Here is a 19,832-nt window from a genome sequence, read left to right on the forward strand (position 1 = left end):
TTTAGTACAAGCTGGACAAAAATGAGAGCAAGCAAATAACCAAAAAACAAAGAAGCAGGACTTAGCTTAATTTTGCACGAACCCGGACCAGCAGACAGGAGCAAACAGAAAGGATCTGATTACAACGATGCCAGGCACTGGACTAAGGATCCAGGAAGCTTATATAGCAACTCCCCTGGACTAACGACCCAGGTGGGTGCCAAACTGAGGAAAGACAATCCCAGAGTCATATCACTAGTAACCACAAGAGGGAGCCAAAAAGTCTAATTCACAACAGTACCCCCCCCCTTAAGGAGGGGTCACCGAACCCTCACCAAGACCACCAGGGCGATCAGGATGAGCAGCGTGAAAGGCACGAACTAAATCGGCCGCATGCACATCAGAGGCAACCACCCAGGAATTATCCTCCTGACCATAGCCCTTCCACTTGACCAGATACTGAAGCCTCCGTCTGGAGAGACGAGAATCCAAGATCTTCTCCACCACGTACTCCAACTCTGTTGTGGATTCTGTTTGTGGGCTCCCTCTGGTGGTTACTGCTGGTACTGGGTGACTTTGGTGGGTTGCGGCCTTTGGTTTCCACCTGTCCATCAGTGGCTGGGTGTTTCCTATTTTACCTGGCCTTTCTGTCATTTCCCTTGCCGGCTATCAATGTATTCAGATGTGCTCTGTTTGGTTCCTGCCTACCTGCTCCCAGATCTTTCAGGATAAGCTAAGTGCTGATTTTCAGTTGTTTGGTTTTTTGTCCAGCTTGCTTATTATGTCTCTATGCTAGCTGGTAGCTCTAGTGGACTGAGGTTCTCCCCATGTGCCATGAGTTGGCACATGGGTTCTTGTAATCTCAGGATGGTTTTTTTGATTAGGGTTTTTTGCTGACCGCTCAGTCCCCTTTTGTATCGTTCTGCTTTCTAGTTTACAGCGGGCCTCAATTTGCTAAAACTATATATATCATCTCTATGTGTGTGCCTTCCTCTCATTTCACCGTCAATACATGTGGGGGGCAACTATATCTTTTGGGGTTCATTCCGCTGGAGGCAAGTGAGGTCTTTATTTTCTCTGCAGTGCTAGTTAGCTCTTAGGCTGGTGCGTGGTGTCTAGAACCAACGTAGGCACGCTCCCTGGCTATCTCTAGTTGCGTTTGTCAGGCGTAGGGCAGCGGTCAGCCCAGGTTCCATCACCCTAGAGCTCGTCCGTAATATATTTGTACTTTGCTTGTCCTGTGCTATCCCTAGCCATTGGGATTCATGACAGTATAGCTGGCCCACAAAGTGTTAATTGTTTGGGCTGAAGCAGGAGAAAGAGAAGTGTTTAAGGGAAATTTTTTTTTTTTTTTTTCCCTTCAGAGTTTTGCTGCCTAGCCTTAATTGCTGTCTAGCTGCTTCTTACCTCCTCTTAACCCTTGAATGGCTCTGATCTTAGCTGTTTAACATGGATGTCCAGAGTTTGGCTTCCAGCCTGAGTAATCTCGCGGCAAAAGTTCAAAACATACAGGATTTTGTTGTTCACACTCCCATGTCTGAACCTAGAATTCCTATTCCAGAGTTCTTTTCTGGAGATAGATCTACCTTCCTGAATTTCAGGAACAATTGTAAATTGTTTCTTTCTTTAAAATCTCGCTCCTCTGGAGACCCTGCTCAACAGGTCAAGATTGTAATATCTTTCCTGCGGGGCGACCCTCAGAATTGGGCATTTGCATTGGCACCAGGGGATCCTGCATTGCTCAGTGTGGATGCGTTTTTTCTGGCATTGGGATTGCTCTATGAGGAACCTAACCTGGAGATTCAGGCTGAAAAGGCTTTATTAGCCCTCTCTCAGGGGCATGATGAAGCGGAGATATATTGTCAGAAGTTTCGGAAATGGTCGGTGCTTACTCAGTGGAATGAGTGCGCCCTGGCTGCAAACTTCAGAAATGGTCTTTCTGAGGCCATTAAGGATATTATGGTGGGGTTCCCTACGCCTACAGGTCTGAATGAGTCTATGGCTATGGCCATTCAGATTGATCGGCGTTTACGGGAGCGCAAACCCGTGCACCAGTTGGCGGTGTCTTCTGAACAGGCACCTGAGACTATGCAATGTGATAGAATTCAGTCCAGAAGTGAACGGCAAAATTATAGGCGGAAAAATGGATTGTGTTTCTATTGTGGTGATTCAGCTCATGTTATATCAGCATGCTCTAAACGCACAAAAAGGGTTGATAAATCTTTTGCCATTGGTACTCTGCAGCCTAAGTTCATTTTGTCTGTGACTCTGATTTTTTCACTGTCTTCCATTTCCGTCGATGCCTATGTGGATTCGGGCGCTGCCCTGAGTCTTATGGATTGGTCATTTGCTAAACGCTGCGGTTTTAGTCTGGAACCTCTGGAAGTTCCTATTCCTCTGAAGGGAATTGACTCTACACCATTGGCTATGAATAAACCGCAGTATTGGACACAAGTGACCATGCGCATGACTCCCGTTCATCAGGAGGTGATTCGCTTCCTTGTACTTTATAATTTACATGATGTACTAGTGCTTGGTCTGCCATGGTTACAAACTCATAATCCTGTCCTGGACTGGAAAACAATGTCTGTGTTAAGCTGGGGATGTCAGGGGGTTCATGATGATGCACCTCCGATTTCAATCGCTTCATCTACTCCTTCTGAGATCCCTGCGTTTTTGTCTGACTATAGGGATGTTTTTGAGGAGCCTAAGCTCAATTCGCTCCCTCCGCATAGAGATTGTGACTGTGCTATAGAATTGATTCCTGGCAGTAAGTTCCCTAAGGGTCGTTTATTTAATCTGTCACTGCCAGAGCATACTGCTATGCGGAATTATATTAAGGAGTCCTTGGAAAAGGGACATATTCGTCCATCTTCGTCCCCTCTGGGAGCAGGTTTTTTTTTTGTGGCAAAAAAAGATGGTTCCCTGAGGCCTTGTATAGATTATCGCCTTCTGAATAAGATTACAGTCAAGTATCAGTATCCATTGCCATTATTGACTGATTTGTTTGCTCGCATTAAGGGGGCTAGGTGGTTCACTAAGATAGATCTTCGCGGTGCGTATAATCTGGTGCGGATAAAACAGGGTGATGAGTGGAAAACCGCATTTAATACGCCTGAGGGCCATTTTGAGTATTTGGTAATGCCTTTTGGACTCTCCAATGCTCCGTCAGTCTTTCAGTCCTTTATGCACAATATTTTCCGTGAATATCTGGATAAGTTTATGATTGTGTATTTGGATGATATTTTGGTGTTTTCTGATGACTGGGAGTCTCATGTTCTACAGGTCAGGAAGGTGTTTCAGGTTCTGCGGGCCAATTCTCTGTTTGTGAAGGGCTCAAAGTGTCTCTTCGGAGTCCAGAAGATTTCTTTTTTGGGGTACATTTTTTCTCCTTCTACTATTGAGATGGATCCCGTCAAGGTTCAGGCGATTTGTGACTGGACACAACCTACATCTGTTAAGAGCCTTCAGAAGTTCTTGGGGTTTGCTAATTTTTATCGTCGGTTCATTGCTAATTTTTCCAGTATTGTTAAACCTTTGACTGATTTGACTAAAAAGGGTGCTGATGTTGCTGATTGGTCTCCTGCGGCCGTGGAGGCCTTTCGGGAACTTAAGCGCCGGTTTTCTTCTGCTCCTGTGTTGTGTCAACCAGATGTTTCACTTCCTTTTCAGGTTGAGGTTGATGCTTCCGAGATTGGAGCGGGGGCGGTTTTGTCACAGAGAAGTTCTAATGGCTTGGTGATGAAGCCATGTGCATTCTTCTCTAGAAAATTCTCGCCCGCCGAGCGCAATTATGATGTGGGTAATCGGGAGCTTTTGGCCATGAAGTGGGCATTTGAGGAGTGGCGTCATTGGCTTGAGGGTGCTAAACATCGTGTGGTGGTCTTGACTGATCACAAGAATCTCATTTACCTTGAGTCTGCCAGGCGTTTGAATCCTAGACAGGCTCGTTGGTCGTTGTTTTTTTCTCGTTTCAATTTCGTGGTTTCATACCTGCCAGGTTCAAAGAATGTGAAGGCAGATGCTCTTTCCAGGAGTTTTGTGCCTGACTCTCCTGGAGACTCTGGGCCTACTGGTATCCTTAGGGATGGGGTAATATTGTCCGCCGTATCCCCAGACTTGCGACGTGCATTGCAGGAGTTTCAGGTGGATAAACCGGATCGTTGTCCACCAGAAAGACTGTTTGTTCCGGATGATTGGACCAGTAGAGTCATCTCCGAGGTCCATTCTTCTGTGTTGGCTGGTCATCCTGGAATATTTGGTACTAGAGACTTGGTGGCCAGGTCTTTTTGGTGGCCTTCCTTGTCTAGGGATGTGCGTACCTTTGTGCAGTCTTGTGAAGTGTGTGCTCGAGCTAAGCCTTGCTGTTCTCGGGCCAGTGGGTTGTTGTTATCCTTGCCCATCCCGAAGAGGCCTTGGACGCACATTTCCATGGATTTTATTTCTGATCTCCCGGTTTCACAGAAAATGTCCGTTATCTGGGTTGTGTGTGACCGCTTTTCTAAGATGGTTCATTTGGTGCCCTTGCCTAAGTTGCCTTCCTCCTCTGAGTTGGTCCCTTTATTTTTTCAGAACGTGGTTCGTTTGCATGGGATTCCGGAGAATATCGTTTCTGACAGGGGATCCCAGTTTGTGTCTAGATTTTGGCGGACGTTTTGTGCCAAGATGGGCATTGATTTGTCTTTCTCGTCTGCATTCCATCCTCAGATGAATGGCCAGACGGAGCGAACTAATCAGACCTTGGAAACTTATTTGAGGTGTTTTGTTTCTGCTGATCAAGATGACTGGGTTGCTTTTTTGCCACTGGCCAAATTTGCTCTTAATAATCGGGCTAGTTCGGCCACGTTGGTCTCTCCTTTTTTTTGTAATTCGGGGTTTCATCCTCGTTTTTCCTCTGGTCAGGTGGAGCCTTCGGATTGTCCTGGAGTGGACGTGGTGGTGGACAGGCTACATCAGATTTGGAATCAGGTGGTGGACAATTTGAAGTTATCTCAGGAGAAGACTCAGCAGTTTGCTAATCGCCGTCGCCGCGTGGGTCCCCGACTTCTTGTTGGGGATTTGGTGTGGTTGTCTTCTCGTTTTGTCCCTATGAAGGTCTCTTCTCCTAAGTTCAAGCCTCGGTTCATCGGTCCTTATAGGATCTCGGAGATTCTTAACCCTGTATCTTTTCGTTTGGATCTCCCAGCATCGTTTGCTATTCATAATGTGTTCCATCGGTCGTTGTTGCGGAGGTATGAGGTGCCCGTTGTTCCTTCGGTTGAGCCTCCTGCTCCGGTGCTGGTGGAGGGAGAATTGGAGTATGTTGTTGAGAAGATCTTGGATTCTCGTGTTTCCAGACGCAAACTCCAGTATTTGGTTAAGTGGAAGGGTTATGGTCAGGAGGATAATTCCTGGGTGGTCGCCTCCGATGTTCATGCGACTGATTTGGTCCGCGCCTTCCATAGAGCTCACCCTGATCGCCCTGGGGGTTCTCGTGAGGGTTCGGTGACCCCTCCTCAAGGGGGGGGTACTGTTGTGGATTCTGTTTGTGGGCTCCCTCTGGTGGTTACTGCTGGTACTGGGTGACTTTGGTGGGTTGCGGCCTTTGGTTTCCACCTGTCCATCAGTGGCTGGGTGTTTCCTATTTTACCTGGCCTTTCTGTCATTTCCCTTGCCGGCTATCAATGTATTCAGATGTGCTCTGTTTGGTTCCTGCCTACCTGCTCCCAGATCTTTCAGGATAAGCTAAGTGCTGATTTTCAGTTGTTTGGTTTTTTGTCCAGCTTGCTTATTATGTCTCTATGCTAGCTGGTAGCTCTAGTGGACTGAGGTTCTCCCCATGTGCCATGAGTTGGCACATGGGTTCTTGTAATCTCAGGATGGTTTTTTTGATTAGGGTTTTTTGCTGACCGCTCAGTCCCCTTTTGTATCGTTCTGCTTTCTAGTTTACAGCGGGCCTCAATTTGCTAAAACTATATATATCATCTCTATGTGTGTGCCTTCCTCTCATTTCACCGTCAATACATGTGGGGGGCAACTATATCTTTTGGGGTTCATTCCGCTGGAGGCAAGTGAGGTCTTTATTTTCTCTGCAGTGCTAGTTAGCTCTTAGGCTGGTGCGTGGCGTCTAGAACCAACGTAGGCACGCTCCCTGGCTATCTCTAGTTGCGTTTGTCAGGCGTAGGGCAGCGGTCAGCCCAGGTTCCATCACCCTAGAGCTCGTCCGTAATATATTTGTACTTTGCTTGTCCTGTGCTATCCCTAGCCATTGGGATTCATGACACAACTCGCCCTCAACCAACACCGGAGCAGGAGGCTCAACAGAAGGAACCACAGGTACAACGTACCGCCGCAACAAAGACCTATGGAACACGTTGTGAATGGCAAACGACACCGGAAGATCCAAGCGAAAGGACACAGGATTAAGGATTTCCAATATCTTGTAAGGACCGATGAAGCGAGGCTTAAATTTAGGAGAGGAGACCTTCATCGGAACAAATCGAGAAGACAGCCATACCAAATCCCCAACACGAAGTCGGGGACCCACACCGCGGCGGCGGTTGGCAAAACGCTGAGCCTTCTCCTGTGACAACTTTAAGTTGTCCACCACATGATTCCAGATCTGCTGCAACCTATCCACCACAGAATCTACCCCAGGACAGTCAGAAGGCTCCACAGGAAAAACGAGGGTGGAAACCAGAGTTGCAGAAAAATGGCGAAACCAAAGTAGCGGAACTAGCCCGATTATTAAGGGCAAACTCAGCCAACGGCAAGAAGGTCACGCAATCATCCTGATCTGCAGAAACAAAACATCTCAAATAAGCCTCCAGAGTCTGATTAGTTCGCTCCGTTTGTCCATTAGTCTGAGGATGAAAGGCAGACGAAAACGACAAATCAATGCCCATCCTAGCACAAAAGGATCGCCAGAACCTGGAAACAAACTGGGATCCTCTGTCAGACACAATATTCTCAGGAATGCCATGAAAACGAACCACATTCTGAAAGAACACAGGAACCAGATCGGAAGAAGAAGGCAGCTTAGGCAAAGGCACCAAATGGACCATATTAGAAAAGCGATCACACACCACCCAGATGACAGACATGCCCTGAGACACCGGGAGATCTGAAATGAAATCCATGGAAATGTGTGTCCAAGGCCTCTTCGGGACAGGCAAGGGCAAGAGCAACCCGCTGGCACGAGAACAGCAAGGCTTAGCTCGAGCACAAGTCCCACAGGACTGCACAAATGACCGCACATCCCGTGACAAGGAAGGCCACCAAAAGGACCTAGCCACCAGATCTCTGGTGCCAAAAATTCCCGGATGCCCTGCCAACACCGAGGAATGAACCTTGGAAATGACTCTGCTGGTCCACTTATCAGGAACAAACAGTCTGTCAGGTGGACAAGAATCAGGTCTACCAGCCTGAAATCTCTGCTACACACGTCGCAAATCAGGAGAAATGGCCGACAAGATAACTCCCTCTTTAAGAATACCAACTGGTTCTGCGACTCCAGGAGAGTCAGGCACAAAGCTCCTTGAAAGAGCATCAGCCTTCACATTCTTTGAACCTGGTAAATACGAGACCACAAAGTCAAAACGGGAGAAAAACAATGACCAGCGGGCCTGTCTAGGATTCAGGCATTTAGCAGACTCGAGATACATCAAATTTTTGTGATCAGTCAAGACCACCACACGATGCTTAGCACCCTCGAGCCAATGACGCCACTCCTCAAATGCCCACTTCATGGCCAGCAACTCCCGATTGCCAACATCATAATTCCGCTCAGCAGGCGAAAACTTCCTAGAGAAGAAAGCACATGGTCTCATTACCGAGCAACCAGGGCCTCTCTGCGACAAAACGGCCCCTGCCCCAATCTCAGAAGCATCCACTTCGACCTGAAAGGGAAGTGAGACATCAGGCTGGCACAAAACAGGCGCCGAAGTAAACCGGCGCTTCAACTCTTGGAACGCCTCCACGGCTGCAGGAGCCCAGTTAGCAACATCAGAACCTTTCTTGGTCATATCCGTCAAAGGTTTAACAACGCTAGAAAAATTAGCGATAAAACGACGGTAGAAGTTAGTAAAACCCAAGAACTTCTGAAGACTCTTAACTGACGTGGGTTGAGTCCAATCATGAATAGCTCGGACCTTGACTGGGTCCATCTCCACAGCAGAAGGGGAAAAAATAAACCCCAAAAAGGGAACCTTCTGTACTCCAAAGAGACACTTTGAGCCCTTAACAAACAAAGCATTCTCACGCAAAACCTGAAACGCCATCCTGACCCGCTCCACATGTGAGTCCCAATCTTCAGAGAAAACCAGAATATCATCCAGATAAACAATCATAAATTTATCCAGATACTTCCGGAAAATATCATGCATAAAGGACTGAAACACTGAGGGAGCATTAGGGAGCCCAAAAGGCATCACCAAGTACTCAAAATGACCTTCGGGCGTATTAAATGCTGTCTTCCATTCATCTCCTTGATTAATGCGCACAAGGTTGTACGCACCACGAAGATCTATCTTGGTGAACCACTTGGCACCTTTAATCCGGGCAAACAAGTCCGACAACAGAGGCAAAGGATACTGAAATTTAACAGTGATTTTATTCAGAAGCCGATAGTCAATACAAGGTCTCAAAGATCCATCCTTCTTGGCCACAAAAAAGAATCCCGCACCAAGAGGGGAAGAGGATGGACGGATATGCCCCTTCTCCAGAGACTCCTTGATATACGAACGCATTGCGGCATGCTCAGGTACAGACAGATTAAATAGTCTTCCCTTAGGAAACTTACTACCTGGAATCAAATTTATGGCACAGTCACAGTCCCTATGAGGAGGCAGAGCACTGGACCTGGACTCACTGAATACATCCTGATAATCAGACAAATACTCAGGAACTTCCGAAGGAGTAGAGGAAGCAATAGACACCGGCGGGGAATCAGCATGAATTCCCTGACAGCCCCAACTTGACACATACATTGCCTTCCAATCCAAGACTGGATTGTGGGTCTGTAACCATGGCAGACCCAAAATGACCAAATCATGCATTTTATGCAGAACAAGAAAACGAATCACCTCCCGATGTTCAGGAGTCATGCACATGGTTACCTGCGTCCAAAACTGCGGTTTATTTTCCGCCAATAGCGTAGCATCAATACCTCTAAGAGGAATAGGATTTACCAACGGTTCAAGAACAAAACCACAGCGCTTGGCAAATGACAGATCCATAAGACTCAGGGCAGCACCTGAATCCACAAACGCCATAACAGGGTAAGAAGACAATGAGCAAATTAAAGTCACAGACAAAATAAATTTAGGTTGCAAATTACCAATGGCGACAGGACTAACAACCCTTGTTAGGCGTTTAGAGCATGCTGATATAACATGTGTAGAATCACCACAGTAAAAACACAACCCATTCTGACGTCTATGATTTTTCCGCTCATTTCTAGTCTGAATTCTATCACATTGCATTAAATCAGGTGTTTGTTCAGACAACACCACCAGAGGATTAGCGGTTTTGCGCTCCCGCAAACGCCGGTCAATTTGAATAGCCAGCGCCATGGAATCATTCAGACTTGTAGGAATGGGGAAACCCACCATCACATTCTTAATGGCTTCAGAAAGGCCATTTCTGAAATTTGCGGCCAGAGCACACTAATTCCACTGAGTAAGCACGGACCATTTCCCAAATTTTTGGCAATACACTTCAGCTTCATCCTGGCCCTGAGAAATAGCCAGCAAGGCTTTTTCTGCCTGAACTTCAAGATTGGGTTCCTCATAAAGCAATCCGAGCGCCAGAAAAAACGCATCAATATTTGCCAATGCCGGATCTCCTGGCGCTAGCGAGAAAGCCCAATCCTGAGGGTCGCCCCGTAAAAAAGAGATAACAATTTTAACTTGCTGAGCTGAATCTCCAGATGAACGGGGTCTCAGAGATAGAAACAATTTACAATTATTCCTGAAATTCCTAAACTTAAATCGGTCTCCAGAAAACAGTTCAGGAATAGGTATTTTAGGTTCAGACATTGGACTACTGGTAACAAAATCTTGTATGCCCTGCACACGAGCAGCAAGCTGGTCTACACTTGTAATCAAGGTCTGGACATTCATGTCTGCAGCCAGTACAAGCCACTCAGAGGTAAAGGGGAGGAAGAGAGGAAAAAAACAAAAAAACAAAAAAAAAAAACTCAGAATTTCCTTTCTTATAATCCCACTTCAGCAATGCATTAAACATTCAATGTTGGCCTGGCATACTGTTATGACCCCAATGGCAGAGGGTCTCAGAAATAATTACTAAGTTTGCAAACACAAAAAACCAGCTCATAGGGCAGTGGTAACTGAGCTGACCATATATCTAATCCTAGCACCACAAATAGCAGCAGCCGGGGAACGTGCCTACGTTGGTTCTAGACGTCTCGCGCCAGCCGGAGAACTAACTAACCCTAGAAGGGAAAAAAAAAAGACCTTTCTTGCCTCCAGAGAAAAGACCCCAAAAGTTGGATACAAGCCCCCAACAAATAATAACGGTGAGGTAAGAGGAAAAGACAAACGTAAGAATGAGCTAGGTATTTAGCAAAGAGAGGCCCACTAGCTAATAGCAGAATATAGTAAGATGACTTATATGGTCAGCAAAAACCCTATCAAAATATCCACGCTGGATATTCAAGAACCCCCGAACCGTCTAACGGCCCGGGGGGAGAACACCAGCCCCCTAGAGCTTCCAGCAAGGTCAGGAATCACATTTAGTACAAGCTGGACAAAAATGAGAGCAAGCAAATAACCAAAAAACAAAGAAGCAGGACTTAGCTTAATTTTGCACGAACCCGGACCAGCAGACAGGAGCAAACAGAAAGGATCTGATTACAACGATGCCAGGCACTGGACTAAGGATCCAGGAAGCTTATATAGCAACTCCCCTGGACTAACGACCCAGGTGGGTGCCAAACTGAGGAAAGACAATCCCAGAGTCATATCACTAGTAACCACAAGAGGGAGCCAAAAAGTCTAATTCACAACAGGGGAGTATATTATCCTCTATGGGGAAGCCATGTTATGTACTATGTGGCTGTGGTATATACTATTGTGGGAGTATATTCTATTCTATGGGGGAGGTTGGGTTATATACTATGGGGGAGGTTGTTATATACTATGGGGGGCTGCATTATATTCTATGGGGGCTACATTATATATTATGGGGAGGTGGGCTGTATTATATTCTATGGGGTTACATTATACTCTGTGGGGTGGCTGCATTATACTCTGTGGTTGCCGCATTATATTCTGTAGGGTGGTGGCTACATTATACTATATGTGGGCTGCATTATACTGTATCGAGGACTATGGGGAATACGTAATACTATATGAAGAACTATGGGGTGCATTATACTATGGGAAGTGAATTGTACTACATGGATGACTATGGTGGTGCATTATACTATATGGAGCACTATGAGGAGTGTATTATGCTATATGGAGGACTATGAGGAGTGTATTATACTATGTGGAGGTCTGAGCAGTGTATTTTAATATATGGAGGACTATAGGAAGTGTATTATACTATATGGAGAACTGTGCTGCACATTATAATATATGGAGGACTATGGGGTGTATTTTACTAAACAAGTAAAATGCTGCATATTCAGATTGTTTTTGCCAGAACAAAAATCATTGTTCTCAGCAGCACATCGCCGCTGTAAACTGTAGATGTGCTGCTGATAACATGATACTGTATGGGGATCGGTTAGTGATCTGTTAGTGATCGTTCTGTCCCATCATTCTTTCTCAGACAGTGGAAAGAGGCCGGGAAACAAGCGTTGAACAACTTCAGTATTGTCGATCAAACTCATTTAGCGGCCTGAACTCAGCGCTTGTAAATACAACTGAAATGCTTTTGTGTGATGTGCAATATGTTAGCATTTGGGGCCCCATTTTAAACTTTGCCTAAAACCGGCCCTGCCTACAAGTGTACAAACATATTATAAAGTCACCATGTGACAAGTGGGCCTGTGTAACTTCAAATGCCAGGGCTGAATTTTAGTCTCAGTCCGGCCCTGGTACTGGCAGACATGGCCTTGTATACAGGAAGGCAGGTACTAGTAGGCACAGCTGATATGCAGGCAGGCAGGTACGGGTAGACATGGCACTGGCAGCCATGGCTGATGTACAATCAGGCATGTGGTGGCAGACATGGCTGATATGCAAGCAGGTGCTGGCGGCACGGCTGATATGCAAGCAGGCAGGTGCTGGTAGACATGGCTGATATGCAGGAAAACATGGCACGTATGGGCACACAAGTACAGGACAAGTAAACTGATTGGCAGGTACTGGGTACCTGAGAAATAGCAAGTGCGCAGACTACTGACATAACACGCTGCTCAGGCCCCTCCAAACAGGTGGAGGTGCCTTAAATAATAAGTGTCTCCCAGCCATTGGCTGAGTACACTTTAGGACGGTGCATGATGTCCCTTTAAGAAATCAGGAGCAGTGTACAGACCCCAGGCAGCAGAGAAAGGAGGAGGAGGTGCAGGACGGGTGTCACGGCGGTGAGTGTGCCGGCGTCCTTGCTGGGGAAGGGAGGAAACATGCATTGATGCCAACGCTACAGACTACAATGACATATTAGTTATGGATAATTATGGATAATACACACAAATGCACAAGGTCCATGTGGCTTTAATGATGAGATCAAAATGTCAGTCTTTTTGTAAAAAAACAAAAATTTGGTAAAAAATTATTTTTTAACTGTTGGTTTTAAATTAAAAAATATGTTGTCTCTATAATAGAGACTACCTATGCACTTACTTCCATTCCTGGAACCGTTGAAACGTCTGATAGACGCGAAACGTCAGTCATCATCCGCTGCATCTGCTCCCCTGCATCCATGTACTACTTGTATTGAATAAAGAGAAAGGATTATTTTACAGCATCATGGAGTGCCACCTATTTTTTCCTCTTTGGCCTGGACTTTGTAAGACGCTGATCGTTTCAGGAGTTGCACCCGAGATTTTGCAAGTCATACACTGCTGGTCCTCCGAGTAAGCTTGAAAAGGTATGTTATAAGATGTTTGGTGCTGGTTTTCCTTATTTTTCTCACATGTTAGTACCGTATTTTTCGGACTACAAGACGCACTTTTTCCCCCCCAAAAAAGGGGGGAAAATGGGGGGTGCGTCTAATAGTCGCAATGCAGGCTTACCGTGGCGGCAGAGGTGCGGTGGCAGAGGTGCTGCGGCAGACGTGCGGGGATGAGGAGGCGCAGTGAGCGGGATCCCTTTCCCCGGTGAGGTGATGCAGCAGCCCGGTAAGCAGCAGAGCCGGGTGAATCCTGTTGTTAGCGGTGGTGGCGGCCATCTTCCGGAGGCCGCGCGTGCGCAGATGGAGCGCTCTGCTTTCCGGGGCTTCAGGAAAATGGCCGCGCGTGCGCAGATGGGGATCGCAGCGGCCATTTTCCTGAAGCTCTTGGCTTCAGGAAAATGGCCACCGCGATCTCCATCTGCGCACGCACGCCCTCCCGCGGCCATTTTCCTGAAGCCCCGGGAAGCAGAGCGCTTCATCTGCGCACCCGCGGCCTCGGGAAGATGGCCGCCACCACCGCTAACAACAGTATTCACCCGGCTCTGCTGCTTACCAGGCTGCTGCATCACCTCACCGGGGAAAGGGACCCCTCTGACGCCATACCTCTCACTGCGCCTCCTCATCCCAGCACCTCCTCATCCCAGCACCTCTGCCGGTAACCACTGCTGCAACCCTCCCATGGACACCAGGCCGTGGCGTCGCCCACCTAAGCAGGAAGGGACCCTGCTCAGGTGCACGCCGTACCGCATCACCCCACCTCTGCCGACACTATGCCTCCTGTGACCCTGCTCTGCCACCGCCAGCCCTCAGGTAAGATACTGTAAATTCGGACAATAAGACGGACCCCCATCTTATAAAAAATCTTTTTTTCTGCAATTTTCACCCCAAATTTGGGGTGCGCCTTATGGTCCGGTGCGTCTTATAGTCCGAAAAATACAGTACTTATACATGTTCAGTTCTTTTACACTCATATTTTTTGGAGAGGGTAGAGATGCGGACTCCGGAGATTTTTCAGATAGTGGGTTGCTTGCCGCAGTTTTGATAAAAACACTGTTTTCTCTTCTGCATATCTATGAGTTCTCTACAGTTGTGTCCACTGTGCATATGCAGAAAGCTGCCAATCAGTACTGGGGGTGGATTATACAGAGCTTTAGAATATGGAGGCCAGGTTTACTAGTCCTCTAGTAATAATCTCCAGCTGACAAAAGACTGATTTTATAAAATCTACGACAAGCAGCCCAGTAAGTGACCCTTTGCTGGAAACAGGGTTTCTGCATCTATATTATGCTTCTTTCAGATTAGGAAATAAAAATCTGGAGACAGATTTTCTTTACACACAACAGTGAATGCTTTCACTAAACTCCAGTAGTGCCTTACTTTACTGGTCTGAACCTAAAGCGGTGGTCCATTACTTTATCATTGATGACCTATCCTTAGGGTGGTCAACAAATAGTCTACAGCACCATGCAACTAAGCAACATTTCATAAATCAAAAAAATAGACGGGAAGCTATATGCCATAAAATTACACTAAACTTTTTATTATTATTTTTTATTTTTATAGCGCCATTTATTCCATGGCGCTTTACATGTGAGGAGGGGTATACATAATAAAAACAAGTACAATAATCTTAAACAATACAAGTCACAGCTGGTACAGGAGGAGAGAGGACCCTGCACGCGAAGGCTCACAATCTACAAGGGATGGGTGAGGATACAGTAGGCAAGGATAGAGCTGGTCATGCAGCGGTTTGGTCGATCGGTGGTTACTGCAGGTTGTAGGCTTGTCGGAAGAGGTGGGTCTTCAGGCTCTTTTTGAAGGTTTCGATGGTAGGCGAGAGTCTGATATGTTGTGGTAGAGAGTTCCAGAGTAGGGGTGATACGCGAGAGAAATCTTGTATGCGATTGTGGGAAGAGGAGATAAGAGGGGAGTAGAGAAGGAGATCTTGTGAGGATCGGAGGTTGCGTGTAGGTAAGTACCGGGAGACGAGGTCACAGATGTATGGAGGAGACAGGTTGTGGATGGCTTTGTATGTCATGGTTAGGGTTTTGTACTGGAGTCTCTGGGTAATGGGGAGCCAGCGAAGGGATTGACAGAGGGGAGAGGCCAGGGAATAGCGGGGGGACAGGTGGATTAGTTGGGCAGCAGAGTTTAGAATAGATTGAAGGGGTGCAAGAGTGTTCGAGGGGAGGCCACAGAGCAGGAGGTTACAGTAGTCGAGGCGGGAGATGATGAGGGCATGGACTAGGGTTTTTGCAGATTATTGGTTTAGGAATGTACGGATCCGTGAAATATTTTTGAGTTGAAGGCGGCAGGAAGTGGAAAGGGCTTGGATATGCGGTTTGAAGGCGAGATCAGTGTGAAGGATTACCCCGAGGCAGCGAGCTTGTGGGACTGGGGAGAGTGGGCAGCCGTTTACTGTAATGGATAGGTTCGTTGGGGGAGTCGCGTGAGATGGGGGAAAGACAATGAATTCTGTTTTGTCCATGTTAAGTTTTAGAAATCTAGCGGAGAAGAAGGATGAAATAGTGGACAGACATTGAGGGATTCTGGTTAGTAGGGAGGTGATATCTGGTCCAGAGATGTAGATCTGTGTCATCAGCATAGAGGTGATACTGAAAGCCATGAGATTCTATGAGCTGTCCCAGGCCAAAGGTGTAAATGTAGAAGAGCAGGGGCCCTAGAACTGAACCTCGCTGGACTCCGACAGATAGGGGGCGAGGTAAAACCAGTTAGTATGGGGACAGCAATATGCAAAAAAAAAAGCCGAAAAAAAGGTGCAGAAATTAATTACAGGTGAATCATCGCCTTTAAGAATGGAGCTGTTATTAGAATTAAAGTGAAAATTAGTATTTATAAATTTGTGGAGCAATGAAGCTTCCAAAAATCATTTTTTATATATCATACATAGTAAAGTATTCAAAATATAACAAGCCACATAACAGTGTTTGCAATATCCTTATATATATATTCCATTGTCAATCCATATTATAGTAACTGCCTCCACGTAATTCAGCCACAAAAGAAGTATGAAAAAGTTTTCAATTAGTGCCTAATTATGATGTATGCAGCAAAAAAATCCATAAGAAGGGGGCATGATAGTAAGGAATAGGGATAGGAAACCTTAAAAATGGAAGTAAAGATAATAAGCACTGTACCTTTTAATGACTGTGGCACCCCTGATGCGTGTTTCGCGTTTAAGCTTTTTCCAAGGAAGTGTGCATGTGCATGCATGGGTCACGGTCATTTAACAGCATTGGAACCGCAGCTGTCTGATTGGCTGTAATGATTTTGCTGCCGATCATAAAGTGTTTGCCGTGCTGTTGCGAGAAACATCCGGTGTTCGGGGTGCTGAACCCAAACAGTAATACAGACTTCATGGTGAAGTCCATGTCCGAACAGTAGGTGTTCAGGTTTCTTCCAACACGCTGCACAGTGTGACCTCTTTTAGAGATTGAAGGCCCACATCGTCGCACGTGTATTTATCCCCTTTATTAGTCACTTCCTTCCCCGCCTCCGGGAAGGTCCTTCTATATGGAAGGTCATTAGCCAGTGGTTTTGGCACCATCAGATCTGGCAGGGCCCCCGTTACACTTGGAGACTAAACAAGGCTTTGCTACTTGGCTTCTACTACCTGTTCTACGCATCTCACTACCCCTGGGTGCTAGAATGGGTCAAAACCCCGGCAGGCATTCAGCCCATTCCCGAGATCTAGAAAATGTGACAGGTATACAGCTAGGATGAATTATAAGTCTAAAATTAAATAACTCATTATGAAAGTATGTCTTCTGTCCAGCTGGGGGAATTCTTTCATCAGTTAATTAGCGTTACACGCTCAATAGGGAGCCATACTGCCAGGAATAGCTTGGTCCCATCTATCTGCTGGAGGCATGGCTTTAGACCGGCCACCCACTGAGAATGGTTTCCCGTCTCAGCTTCACACTTTGTAAGAGAACTATAACACTGAACCGGATATGATAGTTAATTGACAAAAAAATAAAAGCCCCTATATTCTTCACACCTCTGAATGACTACATCTTCCCATTTTTTTAATTTAGTGCTTTTTGTTGTCCTATACTGAGGTTGCAAGACACGTATCCTGTATACTAGACATTGAGACAGTAGTCCTAGGACTATGAGCAACTCTGCATAGCGTCGAGTTTCTGACTTATTCGATGCATCTACACTAAATTCCAATAGACCTAATATTCTGGGGACTTTCCCTTGGAGGTGGATAGGAACTGATTTTTTTTTTCCATTGATCAATGATTAACAGATGCATTTTTGCACTGGCTTTAAATAGATCGATTTTAATGTAAAATAAAAATTATCTGCCAAGCAATAGTTCAGTCCTTTAGATAATAATGACAAATGTTCTTCATTCAAGGTGTGACTTGTTAGATTAACCACTTCATTCCCTTCTGATGATTAATTCATTAGTTCCTTCACGACACCTGTTTGCATTTTGGTCCTGTCATGGCTCCAGCGTTTTTTCCCGCCCCTCATGGTGCATTTCCTAAAGGGTTTAAGTGATAGAATTGATTTATCTGTCTTTTTATAACTGATTATGTAATTTAAATGTGCTGCACAACTTCTGTATTGACGTATATTGTTGGACCGCCCATAAAGGAAGCAGTCCCATGTCATTCCACACTTGGACCCATAGAAGCGTTGTCGCAATGCAAAACGTTTGCTGTTCTTCACGCTCCTCACACACCACCTCCATGTCTCTGATGAAGGAATAAATGACTACATTTTAAGGAAACGGTGAGTGCCGCTTTTCTGATTTCTGCTGACAGGTTCCCTTTAATTGTGGACGTGACCTGCTCAAATAATGGACAGGTGCAGGTACAGTCTCCCGGTAACATAATCTCATTCACACGTTTCATTTTTTTCCAATGAAGTGCGTTTTTTTAGAACAGCATTTCAATTCTTCAAAATTTTTCATTGAGTCTTGACATAAAAAAGCATAAAGAAAGCATAAAATAACACCCAAATCGCACTGAATTACATGCAGAAAAAAAACCCTTAGGCTATGTGCACACGTTCAGGATTTTTACCATTTTTTGGCCGTTTTCCGCCGAAAAAAACGCTTACATAAGCATCCCATCATTTTTAATGCATTCCGCAACTTTTGTGCACATGATGGGTTTTTCCCTGCAGCGGAATCGCATTCCGGAAAAAAACGCAGCATGTTCATTCCTTGTGCAGAATCACGGGGATTCCACACACATAGGAATGCATTGATTCGCTTACTTTCCACATGTGGCTATGCCCACCATGCGGGAAGTGGATCATGTGCGGTTGGAACCCAGGGTGGAGGAGAGGAGATTCTCCTCCAGGCCCTGGGAACCATATACCTGATAAAAAAAAAGAAGTATTAAAATAAAAAATCATGATATTCTCACCTTCGGGAGTCCCCCGCAGCATTCCAGCTCCTCGCGATGCTCCCGCTCCCAGTAATGCCTCGCGGCAATGACCTGTGATGACGTAGCAGTCTCGCTAAAAAATATGAGAGAGGCCTGTAATTAACCTCATAGGTCACAACTATGAGAGTCAAAATGAGAAAACAAATCCATAAAATCACCTTGTCTGATTTGGCAAGATTTATTTTGCAAATTATGATGGAAAATAAGTATTTGGTCATTAACAAAAGTTCATCTCAATATTTAGTTATATATCCTTTGTTGGCAGTGACAGAGGTCGTTTTCTGTAAGTCTTCACAAGGTTGGCACACACTGTTGGTGGTATGTTGGCCCATTCCTCCATGCAGATTTCGTCTAGAGCAGTGATGTTTTGGGCCTGTCGCTGGGCAACACGGACTTTCAACTCCCTCCAAAGGTCACTCCAGGACCTTCATATGCTTCTTATGAAGCCACTCCTTCGTTGCCATGGCGGTGTGCTTGGGATCATTATCATGCTGAGAGACCCATCCACATTTCATCTTCATTGCCCTTGCTGATGGAAGGAGGTTTGCACTCAAAATCTCACAATACATGGCCCCATTCATTCTTTCATCAGTCGTCCTGGTCCCTTTGCAGAGAAACAGCCCCAAAGCATGATATTGCCACTCCCATGCTTCACAGTAGGTATGGTGTTCTTTGGATGCAACTCATCATTCTGTCTCCTCCAAACACGATGAGTTTTGTTTCTACCAAACAGCTCTACTTTGGTTTCATCAGACCTATGACCTTCTCCCAATACTCTTCTGGATAATCCAAATGCTCTGTAGCAAACTTCAGAGGGGCCCGGACATTTACTGGCTTAAGCAGGGGGACACGTCTGGCACTGCAGGATCTGAGTCCCTGGCGGAGCAGTGTGTTACTGATGGTAGCCTTTGTTATGGTGGTCCCAGCTCTATGCAGGTCATTCAATAGGCCCCCCTGTGTGGTTCTGGGATTTTTGCCCATCGTTCTTGTGATCATTTTGACCCCATGGGGTGACATCTTGCGTGGAGCCCCAGATAGAGGGAGATTTTCAGTGGTCTTGTATGTCTTCCATTTTCTAATTATTGCTCCCACAGTTGATTTCATCACACCAAGCTGCTTGCCTATTACAGATTCAGTCTTCCCACCTGGTGCAGGGCTACAATTTTGTTTCTGGTGTCCTTTGACAGCTCTTCACCATAGTGGAGTTTGGAGTGTGACTGTTTGTGGTTTTGGACAGGTGTATTTTATACTGATAAGGTCTAACAGGTGCCATTACTGCAGGCAATGAGTGGAGGACAGAGGAGCCTGTTAAAGAAGAAGTTTCAGATCTGTGAGAGCCAGAAATCTTGCATGTTTTTAGGT

Source organism: Ranitomeya variabilis, chromosome 6, assembly GCF_051348905.1.
Source record: "Ranitomeya variabilis isolate aRanVar5 chromosome 6, aRanVar5.hap1, whole genome shotgun sequence".
In the NCBI taxonomy this organism is placed as follows: domain Eukaryota; kingdom Metazoa; phylum Chordata; class Amphibia; order Anura; family Dendrobatidae; genus Ranitomeya; species Ranitomeya variabilis.